At 37.2% G+C, this 20,400-nt stretch overlaps 1 protein-coding gene across 1 annotated transcript in view; it reads left to right on the top strand.

Annotated features, from left to right (window-relative positions):
- The first annotated feature begins 8,804 nt into the window (after window positions 1–8,804).
- The window catches only part of Ddr (discoidin domain-containing receptor 2), a 198,787-nt gene continuing 187,191 nt past the window's right edge, over window positions 8,805–20,400 (top strand). The window contains exons 1-2 of the mRNA XM_067348003.1: window positions 8,805–8,985; window positions 9,067–9,851. The gene's annotated coding sequence lies outside the window, so the exon portion shown is untranslated. The remainder of the gene's footprint in view (window positions 8,986–9,066; window positions 9,852–20,400) is intronic.

Below are 20,400 nucleotides of genomic sequence, written 5' to 3'. Positions count from 1 at the left end.
TCTTCTGTCTTTTTAGTGCGCTTTCATAAATAGATAAAAAAAGATTTAATGTTGCGTATAATGTTTATTTCAATTTTCTTTGAAGTGAAAATAAGATGTTAGAAAAAGGAGGCGCAAATGGAAGTGAAACAAAGCTTACATTTTCATTAAGATAACTTCACATTTTCTCTTTTCCATTTATAAAACCTAATTATGGAACACCGTAAAGTCGTAAAAGGCACGATAAGAAAAGGAATGAGTTGCACGTTCAAAGTTAGAGTGCATTGGTTTATTGTAGACTATCTGGAAACACCTACGCGTGCGCGTGCATCTCTCGATCATTCATTGACATTGTTGACACATCGCTCGATGAGCAAATTTAGTATCTCTACATTTAATAAAAGTTATGATAGATATCGAGAGATGCACGAACAAAAACGCGTGTGTATCGTGCCCATATTTTTGATTATCTTTTTATTCCGATGCAACGTATAGAATTTTATTTTATTTTGTTTTATCTATAGAGAATGAGTTATCGATCTTTTACATTTAAAGCAAACCAAATTTTCAGTGAAGTAATCATACTAGACATATAATATATAATAATATTATTCATCGTTTATTATTCACTATTCAGAAAATAGATGCATATCACAAATTAAAAATTATTAGCAAATACAATTTTAAATATTCGAATATTGGCTTCTATTTCTTTTAAGTAAGCAACAATGCAGTTGCAAAACTTATGCTTATGATTATTTTATTAAAAATAATTTCTGTTAAAAATAACTTCTGTACACATACATAGAATGCAAGTTGTGGGCGGATTTCTTTGAGAAAGCTATGAGTTCTCAAAACCCGCGATTTTCTGTGCGCTACTTCGCGTCTCCATTCTTCCGCAAGACGTAGGTAAGAACGATATTAGATTTACCCAGGAAGCAGACCTTTTCACGTAACCTATGCTCGGAAAAACTCGCGCGGAAAGCGATAAACGACACGTCACGGCGTGTTTTGCGATATCAATCCGATCGTCGCGAGAGCGAGATGCGCATGAAATATATTTCTGGAAATAGATTATCGGTTCGGCGACGTGGAAGATAAAAACGTTGAAGCATGTTGTCACGAATGCGATCCAACATTCCGTTTAAACGGGATAAAATACGAAATACGCGATTCAACGGACTAAATTCAACGTTAGTGAAAAATATATGCTTATCGCGTCTATTTATCGTGAATAAATCATTATATATATATAATCTTATCACTTTGATACATAAAAATGTATTACACTAAAAATATAATTAAGAATCTATGAATCTATGAATTAATTTGTTACTTTTTCATAATAATAAATATCAAATATTGATAAAAAAATGTTTATATAGTCAATTTATCGAATTTCAAATACAGTTCAAAAAGAACAAAAATATAATAGAATGTATTTTACATCTCACATAATTAATTGCTGAATTGAACAAGTTTTGTTGATAATAATATTGATCATAAATATTATCATACGAATTCAGGTCAATTGCATATTAATATTAAATAAAGAAAATAAGCATAACAGAATGCGAAGAATAGAAGTTCATAAATGTTACCATTTCATATTATTTCATCTTTTATTTGTAATTTTTACATAATGCTGGAAAACACTGAGACTGACATTTTAAATTTTATTAGAGTGTAAGGAACTTTCAACAAACTCGAATACGAATATTGAAAAGTGAATATGAAGCGATGACAAAGAGACTTTCGCGAGGACATACTTTTATATCGAATCGAGTAAGAAATTCCGTATATTCTGATAATCCATTGGTCGTCATGTAGAAAATGTGCATTGACGTTACCATATATGGGACCGTGTCCTTAATGGAAAGTTTTCTTTTTCCTTGAAACTATATTTTTCGTCGTTGGACGCATCGTATCTTCCCTCGAATTTCATCACGACGTATCTCGTATTTTGCGCGATTTCGCATGTACATATACATGAGCGTCCGCAGAGCTTCGCGCCATGATATCGGTTTCTTTCCGGAATCTAGAAATCCCTGATTCGTTCCGCCCGCTACATTGTCGTTCGTCAGGCTACAGTAAAATCCTTTATCTGGTTTTCCGGCCGCGTTTTAAAGTATCAAAATAGCTCCCACAGATTGCATGTCTCCCGCGGAGTTCGCCGCCGCGGGGGATTATATGGAATGTAAGCTTTACGTGTCATAAAATTGACAGCAGACATAATGTATGTGTACGACCCGAGGAAGATATGAAACTCGGATAGTGCAGATAAAGTTTGAATTCAAAACTTTCATCACATTACATTCATATAATATGAAAATATTATGTAAATATTAAAAAAAAAATTAAATTATCCAAAAAAATATCAAATTTAACATTCAGAAATAATGAAATAACTAAAACAAATTCAAATATTATATGCTATTACAAATTATTAAAAATCTTTTGTGTAAAATAATTGTTAAAATCATTATTAACTTTTTGTATGCAAAGTACATAATAAATGCAAAATAAATGAATAAGGATGTTCACAATAAGACGTTGATACTCTGAATAAAATTAAGGAGTAATATTGTTATTCTGTTAACCTATTACTTTTTCATCGTACATCATCCTGCGCAATAAATTTTGTGATGGTTGAAAAAATTTCATATTTGTATAAAATTTATTATTCTATAAGTTTGCACACCTTCTACTTTTCATTCGCTAAGGCGGAATTATAATTAAATCATCTGCATACATCGAGTAAATTTACTCACCAGCCGCGGTATCGCCGTTACCGCCGTCAGCTGCTTCATTCTTTGCTCGAACTGCTGCTTAAGACTTTTATTTCGCAACAGACACTCTTCCTACAAATAAAAATAAATAGTTATTAATCTACAGTCAGTATTCAAAAATTTAATGCAAAATGAGTAATTATTTTATGTGTGCAAGCTTGTCATTCAGAATATACGACAATATGCCAACGTGAAATACAATCGCGTACATCACGAACCATGTTAGGTTAAACGACCGTACTTTATTTGGCACTCTCGATATTAACTTGTACACGCGAGTAATTTTTACTTACATGAAAGAAAGCGGTCAGTAGATACGAATAGGTAGCATAAAGAACTATGAGTCAATGCCAGCTTTGATTATGATTCATTAGCTTTGATTACGGATTTGCACAAGACGATATGTATGAAATTACAACATGAAGTGCAATTTAAGTGCAGCTTAAAGCGGAGACGCACGATTTTTGACTAACAGTCTTGATGCACGAATATCTAGATGCGATGTGCTTACTTCGAGTGCCCCAGATTGTTGCAACTTCATATTGCAGTACAGCTAACATAATTCAATAAATAACTATGTAGGGCGTCTTTTACGAATATTCAACTCGCGAGTCAATTCCGATTCACGATCTGTCAGGTTGCCTATTTACGATGAGGCTTCTCCGATTTATCAATTCTCTTTTAACTTTAACAGACAGGCGTCAAGAAACTATACCGTGCTTCGATCAATTTTTTATTTTAGCTTCTTATTTGTACAATGTCTCGATTTCGACTGCTCGGAATCGTCGTCCGAATTCTCGGTATCGCCGGTCTCTCACGGTGAGACAAGGAGTAGGGAGTAAGATTTTTCGGTAGCTAGAGGGCGATTCAAATCCTACTCCTACAGTCGGCCATTCTGACCATTTGACCGTCCTCGGTCATGCTCGAGATAATTCGCTTTTATAATTTTCTACAAAAAAATAAAAAATACATTTAACTATAGGTAAACGATTAATTGAGTCAATCTCTACGAATCCAGGGCTTCATCTGGTCAGGACCTACGGTTCCTTCGAACGATCGCTGCGTTAGCTGAAACCCATCGATGTCCTTTACGATGTATCGATTATGGTCCAAAACCTCCTTTATGACATACGGCCCTTTGAACTTTGGAATTAACTTTTTATTGGTGCCAGGAGTGGTATCTACGTTTCGGATCATCACATAATCACCCGCTTGATATATCGTCGCTGCTTTATGCTTAGCATTATAATATCGCTCGTTTATTCGCTGATTATTCATAATATTTTTCGCCGCAGCCTTCCGCAGCTCATTAAAATCTCTTTCGTTATCCGAATAGTCGTCCAGAAATAATTTAATATTATCGTTTACTTCTCCCAATTGACAAATACCAAATAATAATTTACTAGGCGGTTCGCCGGTAGATCGACACGTCGTATTGTTGATAGCAAATTCTACCTTATTAATAATTTTATCCTAATTGCATGGGGAGTCGCAGAGCTTTGCTAACATTGGAGTAAGCAATCGATTAAATCTCTCGATCTGCCCATTCGCGCGCGGTGTCCCGACGGCAACGAGCACATGATTTATCGATTCTCGCTCTAGAAAAGCCTTGAAAACGCTAGATGTGAATGCGGTTCCGCGATCGGTTATCAATCGTCGAGGTTTGCTATACGATCGAAAATAATCTTGCAAATGTTTCACGACTTCCTCTGTTTTTGTGGATTTGCAAGCGCATAGTCGAATATACTTGGTGAATCCATCGACAATCGCCAATATAAATTTGTTGCCTTTCTTACTTTTTTCTAACGGACCATAGTGATCGGCGTGAATTGTAAAAAATGGCCTATCGCCCTTAGGAACGCTTTGCAAAAAACCCTCAGTCTTTCCACTAACTGGAGAGTATTCAATGCATTTCAAACAATTGAGAATATAAGCCTTAATTTTCTTCCGTATATTCGGAAACCAATACAATTTCGTCAAATTTTCGATCACCTTCTCGAGGCCAACGTGTCCTAACTCATCGTGTCCCGTTCTGATTACATTTGTTTCCATCGACATCGGTACATAGAATAACAACTTGTTTTTGCCCGCTTTTTTATATACCAAGCCGTCTCGCAGCTCGAAGTGTTTACTTTCACGCATTTCCAAATCGTCTCTAATTCTCCGTATTTCCTCGTCTTGGTCCTGTCTAATAAATAATGTTCGCTCAAAAGTATTTCCTTCTAAAATTAAAACGCTATTACATCGACTGAGCGCATCGACATGTTGCATACGTGTTCCCGGCCGGTGTTCGATTTGAAAATCATACCCCTGCAAATACATAGCCCACCGCGATATTCGTGGGTTTATATTCTGCTTGCGGAGAGTAAGTCGAAAGCTATCGCAATCGGTTACAATTTTAAAAGGTCTACCGGACAAATAAATGTGAAATCGTTGGATAGCGTAGACAACCGCAAGGCACTCGAGCTCGAAGCTGTGATACTTCGACTCAGGTAAAGAAGTTCGTCGGCTAAAATAGAACACGGGCTGCATTTTTCCGTCGACTTGTTTTTGCAGCAGTATTGCGCCAAATCCACTCGAACTTGCATCACAATGCAACTCAGTTTCAAGTTGCGGAGAATAGATTGCAAGTATTGGCGGTGACGTTAGGCCCCGCTTCAGTGCATTAAAAGCCTCATATTCGGCTGACCCGAAATTAAATTTATTACTCTTAATAAGGTCATACAACGGTTTTGCTAGACGCGAGAAATTAGGAATGAATCTGCGAAAGTAACTGGCTAATCCTATAAATCGTTGTACTTGTTTCACAGTACGGGGAATGCAGTATTCCGCTATGGACGCTATGTGCTCATTACTCGGGCGTACACCTTCGTGGCTAATTGTATACCCCAAATAGGTTATCTCGGCATATAAAAATGTACATTTGTCTAGACGGAAAATTAGTCCGTGCCGGCGGGCAAGGAGAAATACCTCATACAGAATACGAAGATGATCGTCGATGTTTTCCGTCGCTATTAGGATATCGTCAAGATATAACAAAATCTCATTACTTTCGATGAGCGGTTTAAAAATTTTATAAGTAAAACGCTGAAAAGCCCGAGGGGCATTAGTCAATCCGAATGGCATCCGTAAATATTCAACTTGTCCTAACGGAGTTACAAACGAGGTGTATTTAATACACGATTCGGCAACCTTCACATGATGGAAACCGTTTTTAAGATCGAGCTTGCTAAAATACCGCTTATCCCGTAATTGATCCAAATGATCTTCAATCAACGGAGTAGGAAAATTGTCTCGGATGGTGATTTTATTTATTCCGCGATAATCTATACAGAGCCGCAGTTCGCCGTTTTTTTTTCGAACCAAAACAATCGGGCTTGCGTATTCGGACTCGCTAGGTCGAATGATACCCTCGCTCCGCAAATTTTCCAGAATGACACGTAATTTCTCTCGATCGGAAAAGGCTAACCGCCTCGGTCGAAAAGCGATAGGATGCTCGTTTTTCAAGCGAATGCTCATTTCGAAATCCACGGAGACAGGCTCGATATGCATCTCCGAAATTTTATCATACATATCTCGTACTTGCTGGGCGATTTCGTAGTTCATCGCAGGATTTACATCCAAATGTTCGGACAGTTTCTTAAACGCACTCGCCGTGTCAATATTTATAATTTCGTGCAGGCAATCACCTTGTTCGTTCTCACGCTCGCCATTGGCACGAGTCACTCGGATCTTTTCTCCTAACGTAATAGTTAGAGACGGACACGATATAAAGTCTCTACCGAGCAATGCGGCATGAACCATCGTGTGGTCGGGTACAATTAAAAACGACATCGTCACCGGAATCGATTCCACACGCACTTCCCGCGCAAATACGCCCAAGACTATTAATTTCGTTCCGTTAATACCGCGAAACTCGCAACTACTCGGTTCGACGTCAGATCGCATGCACTCGGGCACGTACGCGCTTTTTATTAAGCTAACCGGTGAGCCCGAATCTACAATCGCCGCAAGGTTATACCGGCATTCGTTACCACCTTCCTTTTCGACGGAATATTCGACGGACAGCTGATAAGGCACCGTCACGGGCGCAAGCTGCACCAAATTCGCGGTATTCTCTGGCAGCACTTTCTTTTTTGGACAATTTTCGATGCGATGTTCCATCGATCCGCAACTAAAACACGCACCTCTTGCACGCCGCGGTCGCGTACAATCCGCTGACAAATGACCCAGTCCGCTGCAATTATAGCATCTGATGATCGGCCGGTACCCTGAGGACGACTCGTCCACGCGATTAGTGACCTTCGGCTCCCTTGACCCTCTGCCACTCTTAGTGCCCGATACGGAACGTTCTTTTGTTTCGGGTCGAAGCGTGATTTTTTTGAAAGCCTCCAATAACTCCGACGCCGCACCAAAGCGCTGCATTCTTGCGTGGTTACACAACTGGTAGTCGGGTATGCCATCGATGACACAGTCAAGGACTTCGCTCTCATCAATCGGTACGCGATTCGCCAAAACAATTTTATCGTGGTAATAGTCGGCAAACGATTCACTGCCCCGCCAGATCCGCTGCTCAAATTCTTTGCGTAGCATCTGCCTGCTCGGTCTATGATCGAAGATCGCTCTCATCTCTCTTAATAATTCATTTACGGTCATTTCCAAATAATCCGGCCTCGAATGAACCCATCGTAACGCCTTTCCTCTCAATTTAGAGCCGATTAGAACTTTTGTCATATCATCGTTTAAGGCATATGTTCTTCGAAGCAGCTCGATTTGTTTCTCCCATGTTTGAAATGAGTCGTTGGAACCTTGAAATTCGCCGATGAGCCCGCCGATGTTATTAATATTGATATTTGTTCGTGAGCTCTGCCCACTATCAACAGACTCAACGGACGTTCGCAAGTTTGATCGCGCCTCACCGGCCTCTCGATTCGCCAGCTGCAATTCTCTTTCCAGCACCGCTTTTTCTCGGCGGAGTAATTCAAGTTCTCGCCTTACGTGCTCGGGGATTGCCTCAATGACGGATGCATTCTGCATATTCCGAGCTTCCGATGGGGAGCCCGGTGTGTCCTCATCGCTCTCCACGTCCTCTGTCTTCATTGTCGTCATTTTTTCCCATATTCTTGAATCGGCCTTCGATAATCTTAATATTAGTTCATCCTTAGTGCCTGTCGTATTAAGCTTCATCGATTTGAGCTTCTCTTTTAACTGCACGACGGTGTAGTTGCACAACGATATATCTGACGGCTCTTTCGACATCTCGATAACGGTCAATTTATGCAAAACACACAGTGTCGATCCCGCCCTTCGATTGCAGGTAACGATCCGCACGCCGTAATCGCAATTCGCGCAACGCGTCCCAATCAATAACGCGAAACACAACCGCGATGCAAAATCAATTGTTCGTTATTATCAACTCCGCGAGCTTCGATTCCACTTCTGAGAAAAACTGTAGGGCGTCTTTTACGAATATTCAACTCGCGAGTCAATTCCGATTCACGATCTGTCAGGTTGCCTATTTACGATGAGGCTTTTCCGATTTATCAATTCTCTTTTAACTTTAACAGACAGGCGTCAAGAAACTATACCGTGCTTCGATCAATTCTTTATTTTAGCTTCTTATTTGTACAATGTCTCGATTTCGACTGCTCGGAATCGTCGTCCGAATTCTTGGTATCGCCGGTCTCTCACGGTGAGACAAGGAGTAGGGAGTAAGATTTTTCGGTAGCTAGAGGGCGATTCAAATCCTACTCCTACAACTACTTTAATTTATAACCGTTTAAGCAAAAGCAAAAAGCAAAAATTTTGATAAATTCTTATTTTTATAAAAGCTTGTGCTGCTAAAAATATTTAATTTTAAGACATGATTAATTTATACGAAGCTCCGTTCATATGAGAAGTGAGAATTACGCATAAAAGTGAGAATTACGCGAACATATGGTCAATCATTGTGTATCCGTCTGCTTGCGCGAAGGACAGCGCTGATTGGTCCGTCGTCGCCGGTCGGCTGACGCGGCTCGTGGCTTTCGGCTCGCCGAGCTGTAGTCGGCTTGCTCAGTCGTACTCGAACCGCGCATCGGTTAGGTTGGTGTGCTGTGCTCTCTCGTGAATCTGCGCGACCGTTGTGTGCGTGCGCGCATACGCCAGCTTGCCACGCGAGATATACCACGTTGCACGTCTTCGAGGCTTGTGCTTTATATTGATTGACAAATGCGAGGTATCTATAAAAACTTGGAAGTGAAACACGCGACGAAACATCATTTCGAACTGTTGTGATTGTCAAACTTTTTAATTTTAGGTTGTCGCTTTTTGGCCGTATCGAACGCTCTTTGGTCGCTACGAGATCGCTGCTAATGCATTGCTGAATTATAAATTATTCGCCAGAACATGCAGGCTGATCGACGTGTAACAGGATCCATGTAATCGTGTATCGCTTTGAGCTATCATGCGAGACCGTCACTTGTCTAAATGCAACGCGATGAAACTGTCGTCATCGAAACTCACAGCCATCACTCGACATCCTTCTGCATAAACGTATGACGATACGCTCGAGTGAATGAAAAATTCGATAACGGGAGATCGTTTTCCATCGAAAAGAATATCGTGGAGACAGGAACGACAAAACGCGAAAAAGGTTATCTGACCCCCGCGAATCGAACACGACGCGAGCGAGTGAGCGAGCGCGTTCTCTTTCAAAAGACGATCGCGCGTTCCGAATGCATCATATGCGTGTTGACGATAGCCGACTATCGAGTGTGCATCGGTTGGCGTTCAAAAGGGTATAGAATCCTGAAGTTAGATGCTTTAGGCAGTGACGTCAAGACGCTCGTAATTCGCGCGTGCATGAAGACGACCCTCCTCAACGGGCGGTGTGCGCGGCGGGAGAGATAGATCGTCTTCGACGTAAGCTGGCGTTGATGTGACCTAGCCTAACTTTCGCTCGGTACACCGGTGCCGAACTCCACCTGATCTTCGTCCACCCTCCTGTTATCGCGTGTGTGTGTCTGTGTGCGCGCGCGCGCCCGCGCGTTCGACCGTTCCTGCACCGTGTCCGTCGGATGAGTATAACTTCGCATAGTTGAGGTGAGTACCATATCACATTTATTTATACAATATTTTGAATCAGTGCGCCGAGAAATTATTGGCCGATAGCTTCTCTATGAGAAAAATGCTGCGAAATATGCCGCGCAAAACACGCTTATACAACTATGCAACGAGATTGTTGAATTATAATTTGAGGTTATTTTAATTAAATTTTAACGCGTCACATTTAATTTCCTGGAGAATTGTTTATTATTAATTTTTCAAAGCGATTTGAAATCTTGATTAACACCGTCCATTTTAAATTTATTTTATTTTGTTGTAAATAGGATTTTGACAAAAAAAGAAAGAAAATATAAACAGCATATTGCATATTGTGGCAGCATGAGAATATTTTTAAAAATTTTAAAGAGAGGGAAACAGAGTCGAAATTAAGTTAATGTAAACTAGAAAAACATTATATATTTGTCATATAAAATGAACAACTGTTTTTATTTCGTAATGTCATGATAATGTTTGTTATAAAATTCTATTTTTAACATTAAAGTTGGTTTATGTTATTTACGACAACAAAAATCACTACACTTTCGGAGACTAGCTCGTTGCATATACATCTCGTATAATATTATACAAAACTATGTGGCAAATTACAAAATACGGAATTTGCTGTTCGTTCCATAGATATAATATTTCGATAGATTTAAAGAGCATAGAATATTGCGGAATATAGAAATGTAGTTTCCAAAGCTTTTACCTCGAACATCCATAAATATTCAATTATGCTCGTCCCGGTATAGGTATACATGAATATTTAAACATCAGTTATGAAGCAAAGACAGAAGCATCTCAAAGTCGCACAGAGCTTTGAACTAGTAAATACATTTTTAGTTATTACTTATGCTTTTAATCATGAGATTCCTTGGAGTTGATCTGCATGTAATTTGGTCAACAATCTCATCGTTCTGCATATTTTCGGAGCGACCGTCATGTTTAAAATATTCATTTTTAACCCTTTACGATCTCCATCGTTCCCTTTATTACAGTCTAACTAGTACCTGGTCTTTGAGATAAAGGAAAGGACGCAAGAATAGAGATTAGAGTTATAAATTTTGAAATATCCGGTTATTTTATTAAGTAACTGCTGCCATTTCTTAGAATATCTGTCATAAGCTTAATATATAATGGTCTAATATAATTTAGTATTATTATTGAGCTTGAAAATCATAGATAATTAGATTAGAAATTTTCCTTCTACTATTTTATACATTTTAACATTTAATGTACGTTAATGTACGTTGTTTAAGCTCAATTCAAAAATTATCTGACAGTGAATTATCTAATATTGAAATTTATAATATTTTTTAATATTATTTTACCCCGAAAAATATTATTTATAAAATTTGATGTTGATACAATTTAGATAATATAAAATCTTAAGTAAGGCTTACATAATGCTAACAATTAATAAAATTTTCTTGCATTGATATTTTACTTCGAATTAACTTGCATACAGAATTCCAAGAAATAAAGCATGATATTTGAAGCGTTTAGGTACAGCAAAGGGTTAGAGATTAATTGCGTCCGCAAAAGACACCGCGCGCGCGGACACAAAAAGGCGCGGTCTCCGGAGAAATAATATCCGTCCGCGTTTCGCCCGAGGTTCCGGTGCTCGCGTATTTCGTTAGCACATATCACCGAAAATAGTCGACCGTTTTGGAGCGTCTTCCTGCGGGCCGTTTAAGAGTAGCCTGGGATCGCGGCGGAGAAAGATGAGGAGAGTAGCGCTGGCGCTAATTGGTTAATGTCCGTCATTACTATACGCCGGCGCAGGAGGCGAAGAGAATTAACACTGGCTATCAACCGGCGAGAAGAAAGAGCCGGGAAAAAAGATCCACGCGCGATCTTTTAGCAAGGTTGTTTCGGTTTCATTTGCACGACCGTTTAGCGGGTTCAAAATGTAAGAGATATATCACGGAGTCGTGTAAAGAAGAAAGATGGTACTTTTTTATATTCATTAAAATAGACGCGAAACAATTATAAAGTCAACAAATTTATATTTTTGCCTTGATAGTGGTTATAATCGCTTGAGTATTCTTTTTCGTTTCGAACAACATGCATGATCGCTGAGTTTATTCGTCTAGAGGTCTCGTTAAGGTCATGCGAATACAACCTTATCGTGAATACACTCCGCGACCTCGAGGCACGTGATCCCGCAATTAGCAGTAGTCGACGTTTACTTTAGCGACAAAGGGAACCCGTCTCCCTATGTTATTCGAAAAAAAAGCACATCAAGAGATTCAAGATTCAAGGGAGAAACCTTCTTTCATTTCATGGTGACTCATTTGTAATTATATTTTACTTCTAAAATATGTTTAGCTTATGTTTCATGAGGTATTATACTTCGAAAATGGAAATATTATTATTAACGAACTGGAATTACTCCCGATAGGCGCGTACGTTTCGTATAGTGCATTATTAAATTTTATTTGCAGAACTTACCTATGATGTTCGTGAACCTAGCATATCATTTTCCAGCAGATCAAAAATAAAAGACCTCTGTGAAGTTGGCACCCCATTTTTAAAAAAATCAATTTTTTTAGAGTTCTGAATGCACCCCAAAGAGTTCTAGAGTTCTCCATAAAATTTATAAATAGTTCCGGCGAATTAGACAAAAAAATCCATTATTGAAAGTATGGGGTGCTAACTTCACAAAACGTTATCACAAAATTGACGATAACAGCTTAATCGTCGGAAATAATTAAAAATATCATTAGAATTATTTGTAGAACTCTTGAGGTGCTACCCAGAACTCCAACGAAAAAATTAAAATTCTAAAAAAATTTTATTCTTATTGGAACTTAGAATATTTTCTTAATCGGTGATACGAAAAATAGCGAGAACTTGTTATATATTGGTCTGAGCGCTTTGAACCTTAATAATTATCGTTAGAACTCTTGAGGTGCTACCCGGAACTCCAATAAAATAATCAAAATTCCAAAAAAAATTTCTTACTCTTCGGGACTTGAAAAATTTTCGATCGGTGATACAAAAAATAGCGAGAACTTTTTTGGAATTTTGATTATTTTATTGGAGTTCCGGGTAGCACCTCAAGAGTTCTAACGATAATTATTAAGGTTCAAAGCGCTCAGACCAATATATAAAAAGTTCTCGCAATTTTTTGTATCACCGATTGAAAATTTTCTAGGTCAGGAAGAGTGAGAAATTTTTTTGGAATTTTGATTATTTTATTGAAGTTCTGAGTAGCACCTCAAGAGTTCTAACGATAATTATTAAGGTTCGAAACGCTCAGACCAATATATAAAAAGTTCTCGCAATTTTTTGTATCACCGATCGAAAATTTTTGAAGTCCCAAAGAGTGAGAAATTTTTTTGGAATTTTGATTATTTTATTGGAGTTCCGGGTAGCACCTCAAGAGTTCTAACGATAATTATTAAGGTTCGAAACGCTCAGACCAATATATAAAAAGTTCTCGCAATTTTTTGTATCACCGATCGAAAATTTTTGAAGTCCCAAAGAGTGAGAAATTTTTTTGGAATTTTGATTATTTTATTGGAGTTCCGGGTAGCACCTCAAGAGTTCTAACGATAATTATTAAGGTTCGAAACGCTCAGACCAATATATAACAAGTTCTCGCAATTTTTTGTATCACCGATCGAAAATTTTTGAAGTCCCAAAGAGTGAGAAATTTTTTTGGAATTTTGATTATTTTATTGGAGTTCCGGGTAGCACCTCAAGAGTTCTAACGATAATTATTAAGGTTCGAAACGCTCAGACCAATATATAACAAGTTCTCGCAATTTTTTGTATCACCGATTGAAAATTTTCTAGGTCAGGAAAAGCGAGAAATTTTGTTGAAGTTTTGATTATTTTATTGGAGTTCTGAGTAGCACCTTAAGAGTTCTAACGATAATTATTAAGGTTCGAAGCGCTCAGACCAATATATAAAAAGTTCTCGCTATTTTTTGTATCACCGATTAAGAAAATATTCTAAGTTCCAATAAAAATAAAATTTTTTTGGAATTTTATTTTTTCGTTGGAGTTCTGGGTAGCACCTCAAGAGTTCTACAAATAATTCTAATGATATTTTTAATTATTTCCGACGATTAAGCTGTTATCGTCAATTTTGTGATAACGTTTTGTGAAGTTAGCACCCCATACTTTCAATAATTGATTTTTTTGTCTAATTCGCCGGAACTATTTATAAATTTTATGGAGAACTCTAGAACTCTTTGGGGTGCATTCAGAACTCTAAAGAAAAAATTGATTTTTTTTAAAATGGGGTGCCAACTTCACAGAGGTAAATAAAAGAGAGTTCTTGTCGCATGCAATCGAGTTCTATAGTTCCTTATAGTTTTTAGTAATAGTTCTGGTGATTTTATCCAAAAAAACACCAATCGAAAAAATGATCTGCTAACTTCCCGTAGCAGATCATTTTCTAGCAGATCAAAAATAAAAGAGAGTTCTTGTCGCATGCAGTCGAGTTCTATAGTTCCTGATAGTTTTTAATGATAGTTCTGGTGATTTTATAAAAAAAAACACCGATCGAAAAAAATGATCTGCTACGGAAAGTTAGCAGATAAAAAATAGAGGACACTGAACATATATGTGATATGCTGGCCGTATATTGATAGTTCTGTTGATAATTAAAGAGTTTTCGTGTAGTTCTGAGCCAGTACATTGCTTTTCCAAAGAGTTCTGACGACTAAAATAATTAGAAAATTTTTTAACAATTATTTTACCCGAAAAACACGCATTTTTGTACATATATGTGATATGCTGGCCGCATATTGATAGTTCTGCTAAAAATTAGACAGTTCTCTTCTAGTTCTGGGCGAGTACATTGCTTTTCCAAAGAGTTCTGACGACTAAAATAATTAGAAAATTTTTTAACAATTATTTTACCCGAAAAACACGCATTTTTGTACATATATGTGATATGCTGGCCGCATATTGATAGTTCTGCTAAAAATTAGACAGTTCTCTTCTAGTTCTGGGCGAGTACATTGCTTTTCCAAAAAGTTCTGACGACTAAAATAATTAGAAAATTTTTTAAACAATTATTTTACCCGAAAAACACGCATTTTTTAGTATATGTGTGATATGCTGGCCGTATATTGATAGTTCTGTTGATAATTAAAGAGTTTTCGTGTAGTTCTGGGCAAGTACATTGCTTTACCAAAGAGTTCTGACGACTAAAATAGTCAGAAAATTTTTTAAACGATTATTTTATCCGAAAAACACGCATTTTCGCAACATATATGTCTCGCCCAGAACTACACGAAAACTCTTTAATTATTAACAGAACTATCAATATACAGCCAGCATATCACACATATGCTCAAAAATGCGTGTTTTTCGGGTAAATTAATTGTTTAAAAAATATTCTAATTATTTTAGTCGTCAGAACTCTTTGGAAAAGCAATGTACTCGCCCAGAACTAGAAGAGAACTGTCTAATTTTTAGCAGAACTATCAATATGCGGCCAGCATATCACACATATACTCAAAAATGCGTGTTTTTCGGGTAAATTAATTGTTTTAAAAATTTTTTAATTATTTTAGTCGTCAGAACTCTTTGGAAAAGCAATGTACTTGCCCAGAACTACACGAAAACTCTTTAATTATTAACAGAACTATCAATATACGGCCAGCATATCACACATATACTAAAAAATGCGTGTTTTTCGGGTAAAATAATTGTTTAAAAAATTTTCTAATTATTTTAGTCGTCAGAACTTTTTGGAAAAGCAATGTACTCGCCCAGAACTAGAAGAGAACTGTCTAATTTTTAGCAGAACTATCAATATGCGGCCAGCATATCACATATATGTACAAAAATGCGTGTTTTTCGGGTAAAATAATTGTTAAAAAATTTTCTAATTATTTTAGTCGTCAGAACTCTTTGGAAAAGCAATGTACTGGCTCAGAACTACACGAAAACTCTTTAATTATCAACAGAACTATCAATATACGGCCAGCATATCACATATATGTTCAGTGTCCTCTATTTTTTATCTGCTAACTTTCCGTAGCAGATCATTTTTTTCGATCGGTGTTTTTTTTTATAAAATCACCAGAACTATCATTAAAAACTATCAGGAACTATAGAACTCGACTGCATGCGACAAGAACTCTCTTTTATTTTTGATCTGCTGGAAAATGATATGCTAGGTTCACGCCTATATGAAGTTAGCCCCCCATTTTTCGATTTTGAATATTTTTTTAGTTGTTCCAGGTTGTTCTACGTTTGTTCTATATTGTTCCAAAGTTATGAACAAAAAAATTGAAAAACATGACGGGAAAAGCAAAAAAACAGTTTATTTTTGTGGCCACCCATTTTTTTTTAAATTCAAATTTTTTTGCTGTTCTGGATTGTTCTAATTGTTCTAAACATTGTTCTAAAATATTAATCCCCCTAAAAAAGAATTTAAAAAGATATAGCAAAAAATAGCATTAAGCGTCCAAATAGTATTTTTACATTTATCGCTATTATTATATTATGTTTTGACACCAAATTACATATTTAAGCTAAAAACGAATAGAACAACCCAGAACAACTCTCAGTTTCACCAGAACAAACATATAAAAGACACTTTACTCTTGAAGGTAGAGAATTATTTTGTCTTTTTCGACCGATAATGTTACATCAGCGACACTAAAACCTAGAACAATGAGAAATAGACACAGAACAATCCGGAACAACTCTCAGTTTTGTCAGAACAAACGTTTAAAGAGCACTTTACTCTTGAAGGTAGAGAATTATTTTGTCTTTTTCGACCGATAATGTTACACCAGCGACACTAAAACCTGGAACAATGAGAAATAGACACAGAACAATCCGGAACAACTCTCAGTTTTGTCAGAACAAACGTTTAAAGAGCACTTTACTCTTGAAGGTAGAGAATTATTTTGTCTTTTTCGACCGATAATGTTACATCAGCGATTAGTGTCGATTAGTGTTTTTTTTGAATTTTTTTATTTTTTTAAATATAAGAGTAAAGTGCTCGTTATACGTTTGTTCTGACAAAACTGAGAGTTGTTCCGGATTGTTCTGTGTCTATTTCTCATTGTTCTAGGTTTTAGTGTCGCTAATGTAACATTATCGGTCGAAAAAGACAAAATAATTCTCTACTTTTAAGAGTAAAGTGCTCTTTAAACGTTTGTTCTGACAAAACTGAGAGTTGTTCCGGATTGTTCTGTGTCTATTTCTCATTGTTCCAGGTTTTAGTGTCGCTGGTGTAACATTATCGGTCGAAAAAGACAAAATAATTCTCTACCTTCAAGAGTAAAGTGCTCTTTAAACGTTTGTTCTGACAAAACTGAGAGTTGTTCCGGATTGTTCTGTGTCTATTTCTCATTGTTCTAGGTTTTAGTGTCGCTGATGTAACATTATCGGTCGAAAAAGACAAAATGATTCTCTACCTTCAAGAGTAAAGTGCCTTTTATATGTTTGTTCTGGTGAAACTGAGAGTTGTTCTGGGTTGTTCTATTCGTTTTTAGCTTAAATATGTAATTTGGTGTCAAAACATAATATAATAATAGCGATAAATGTAAAAATACTATTTGGACGCTTAATGCTATTTTTTGCTATATCTTTTTAAATTCTTTTTTAGGGGGATTAATATTTTAGAACAATGTTTAGAACAATTAGAACAATCCAGAACAGCAAAAAAATTTGAATTTAAAAAAAATTGGGTGGCCACAAAAATAAACTGTTTTTTTGCTTTTCCCGTCATGTTTTTCGATTTTTTTGTTCATAACTTTGGAACAATATAGAACAAACGTAGAACAACCTGGAACAACTAAAAAAATATTCAAAATCGAAAAATGGGGGGCTAACTTCATATAGGCTAGGTTCACGAACATTTACCTATGTTGAAACTACGTTAATTAATTTCTACAAGCAATTTTGTAATTTACGAGTAAATCGATGATCAGCTTGCCGAGAGTTCCGTTGTTTGAATTGTACGCGTATTTACTGAATATTACAGTAATTACGCTTTTATATGCTACGATGGACTTAATACGCGTGCATGCAAAATGTATGCGACGAAATTCAAAATCGCAATTTTTCATGAGTTAGTAGAAGATTATAAAATCATCAAAGTAAAAGCACACATTCTTCCATTAAAATGAAGGTTTTTAAAAGAAGAAGTTTTTAAGCTACGGTAATAGCTTTTTACTATCGCATTACAGTGTCATAAATATCATTGCGCATCGCATTTATCTTAACATACTGGAAGTCTGTTAGATTTCTATAGTACGTCTGCATTATTCTTTAATATCTCGCACGTGACTACAAATATAAAGCGTCGGTTTCGAATTCTGCGTACAAGCACACGATTCCGGGCAATCGGTAACCGCGATTCGATTCTCGCACGTAGAACGAAAGTATGAGAAATTGAAAGATTCCAGATAGGGCGCCGCGGTGTTCGCCACCGACATGTAAGTCCGTAGTCACGTGAGGCCGAGTGACTAACACCCTCGTCTTTGCTACACGGGAATACACTTATGCACCGAGGCATTCATTTTCCGCTATCGTGAGTCATACTTCTTCTGCAAGTGGCTCGCAAGATTGAAAAATTCTAGATAAGAAGATGTTAAACTGCATCCTCCCCCGCCTTTTCGAGCGCTCGCAAATATGCCTGCGTATTAATAGTTTCAGATTGATCGGTAGAATTACACCATCTGTATCGATAATTATAGATTTCCATTGAAATATCATTTCTCACCCATCTAGACCAGAATCTAAGCTTCATAAATTTTATCACGTTTTTCGTGCAAGAATAATACACTGAATGGAACTCTTTACACATGCAATTTTTATTACGGCGCGCATACACGAACAGTGGCTATAGTCGTATGAGCGCAAGGCGCGTTACTCTAAATTCATTAATTACGAAAATATGTACATTTATGATTAATTAATAAGCGTTTATTTGATAGTTCGCGCAACATTTATTAATTACAAGCGACCGTTTAGATGTCGTAAACGAAATTTCACGTATCATCGCACCTGCGGTTCACGGCCGGCGAATATTTTGGACGAGCAACGTCGGCCTTTGTAAGAACGACATCAAATACGAACTCGTATTTATGGAAAATTAATAGCATTCCGACATCAGAAGGATGGAATGCGAAGTTGTGAATTCCTTCCCCGCGTTTTCCGCTTCCAATGTGAATTTATTCGCTGCGTAGCCACGCTTAATTCGCTGGTAATTGCGCCGCGCTCGTGTACATTCTACGCTTTGAAATTTCATCGTAAGCGCACAGTCATCCGCCAGCCATCCGCGAAACAATTTCATATTTTCAATGTTAAACTCAGGGCGAATGCCAATATTGCAAAAATTTCTCGCGACGTACCGCTGCCCCGACATCGCTCCTGACGATCCATTTGCATAGGACGGTGCAGCGGCATTTTCGCGCGACGTTTTTATTAGGCCGATGCTGAGCCGGCGGGGAATTTCTTTTCCGCCGTTTTGCGAGATCCTGAATTTCGCGCGCTGCGTCGCGAATCCGGTGGTATTTGTTTCTGTAGGGCAGAGGGAAAGACTTTTGTCGCGGTTGACGTCATTAGTGTGCACTATTGTAGACAGGACGGCTGCATTTATAGCTGGTCATACGGGAGCCAGCAGCAACCTGTGTACATTTCAACGGCGAGTGCACTTAAAATTTCCATTTACTTGCTGCACGCAGTCATTCGTATTGGCGCAAACGCATCCTCGCACAAGGGGAGGTTGTCGACCGAGTAAAACCCACCACCGTGTTGCGCCATTGTCACAAGCGGAGAGGAAGATACGTGTAGAAATGTTTTGAAATATAATGGTAGCACTTGACCGAAATAACGGGGATAGTGAGGAAGAAATTCTTCTGAAGAAAATATCGCGTTTAACGTTTTCTTAAAATTGGAAAATTTCTAAACACTATTATTGTCACAATAATCCACAATGAATATAATATTCGTGTAACTTAGTTTTTATTGTATAACCGCATAAGCAACGTTTTTCTTATTCTTTTTTAATTTGCTTGAAATTTTTGCAAAATATACGTAATTCGCACGTTTACAACGCACAAAAATACAAAATAAAAATATTGTTTTCCGTAAGTTGCACGCAGTAAAATAATAAATTAATTAATTAATATCATTAAAGATGCAATAAATCTGTTGACAGACAATAATTGAAAATTAAAAATATTTTATATATTAAAAGTAACACTTTTGCAGCTTTTAAAGCGCTTTTAAAAAACACTTTTAAAGCATATTAGAAAATAAATTTTCATTTCTGTTTCTTTGAATTAAATGATGCAAATATAAAAATTTTAGTGCGTAAATATTGTTTCTGGATACTTTAATTTGAATTCCAGAAAAATGTAATGCAACTTCGTGCATTTTCAGAGGTAGCAACACTCACACTCACTAGTATTGCGAGGTCGATAAGAATGCCGTCTGTTTTTCGTATTACTTCGTTCTCTCCGCATTAAGTTCCTTATACGCCTTGCGAGATCTCGTTAGGTTGGGTTCCCATTACGAGGGTGGTGTGTAACGACCTCAGAAAAGTAGCCGAGTGCTT

Source organism: Linepithema humile, chromosome 1 (genome assembly GCF_040581485.1).
Source record: "Linepithema humile isolate Giens D197 chromosome 1, Lhum_UNIL_v1.0, whole genome shotgun sequence".
In the NCBI taxonomy this organism is placed as follows: Eukaryota; Metazoa; Arthropoda; class Insecta; order Hymenoptera; family Formicidae; genus Linepithema; species Linepithema humile.
The sequence above is the reverse complement of the archived record's forward strand: the minus strand, read 5'-3'. Positions and strand labels throughout refer to the sequence as shown.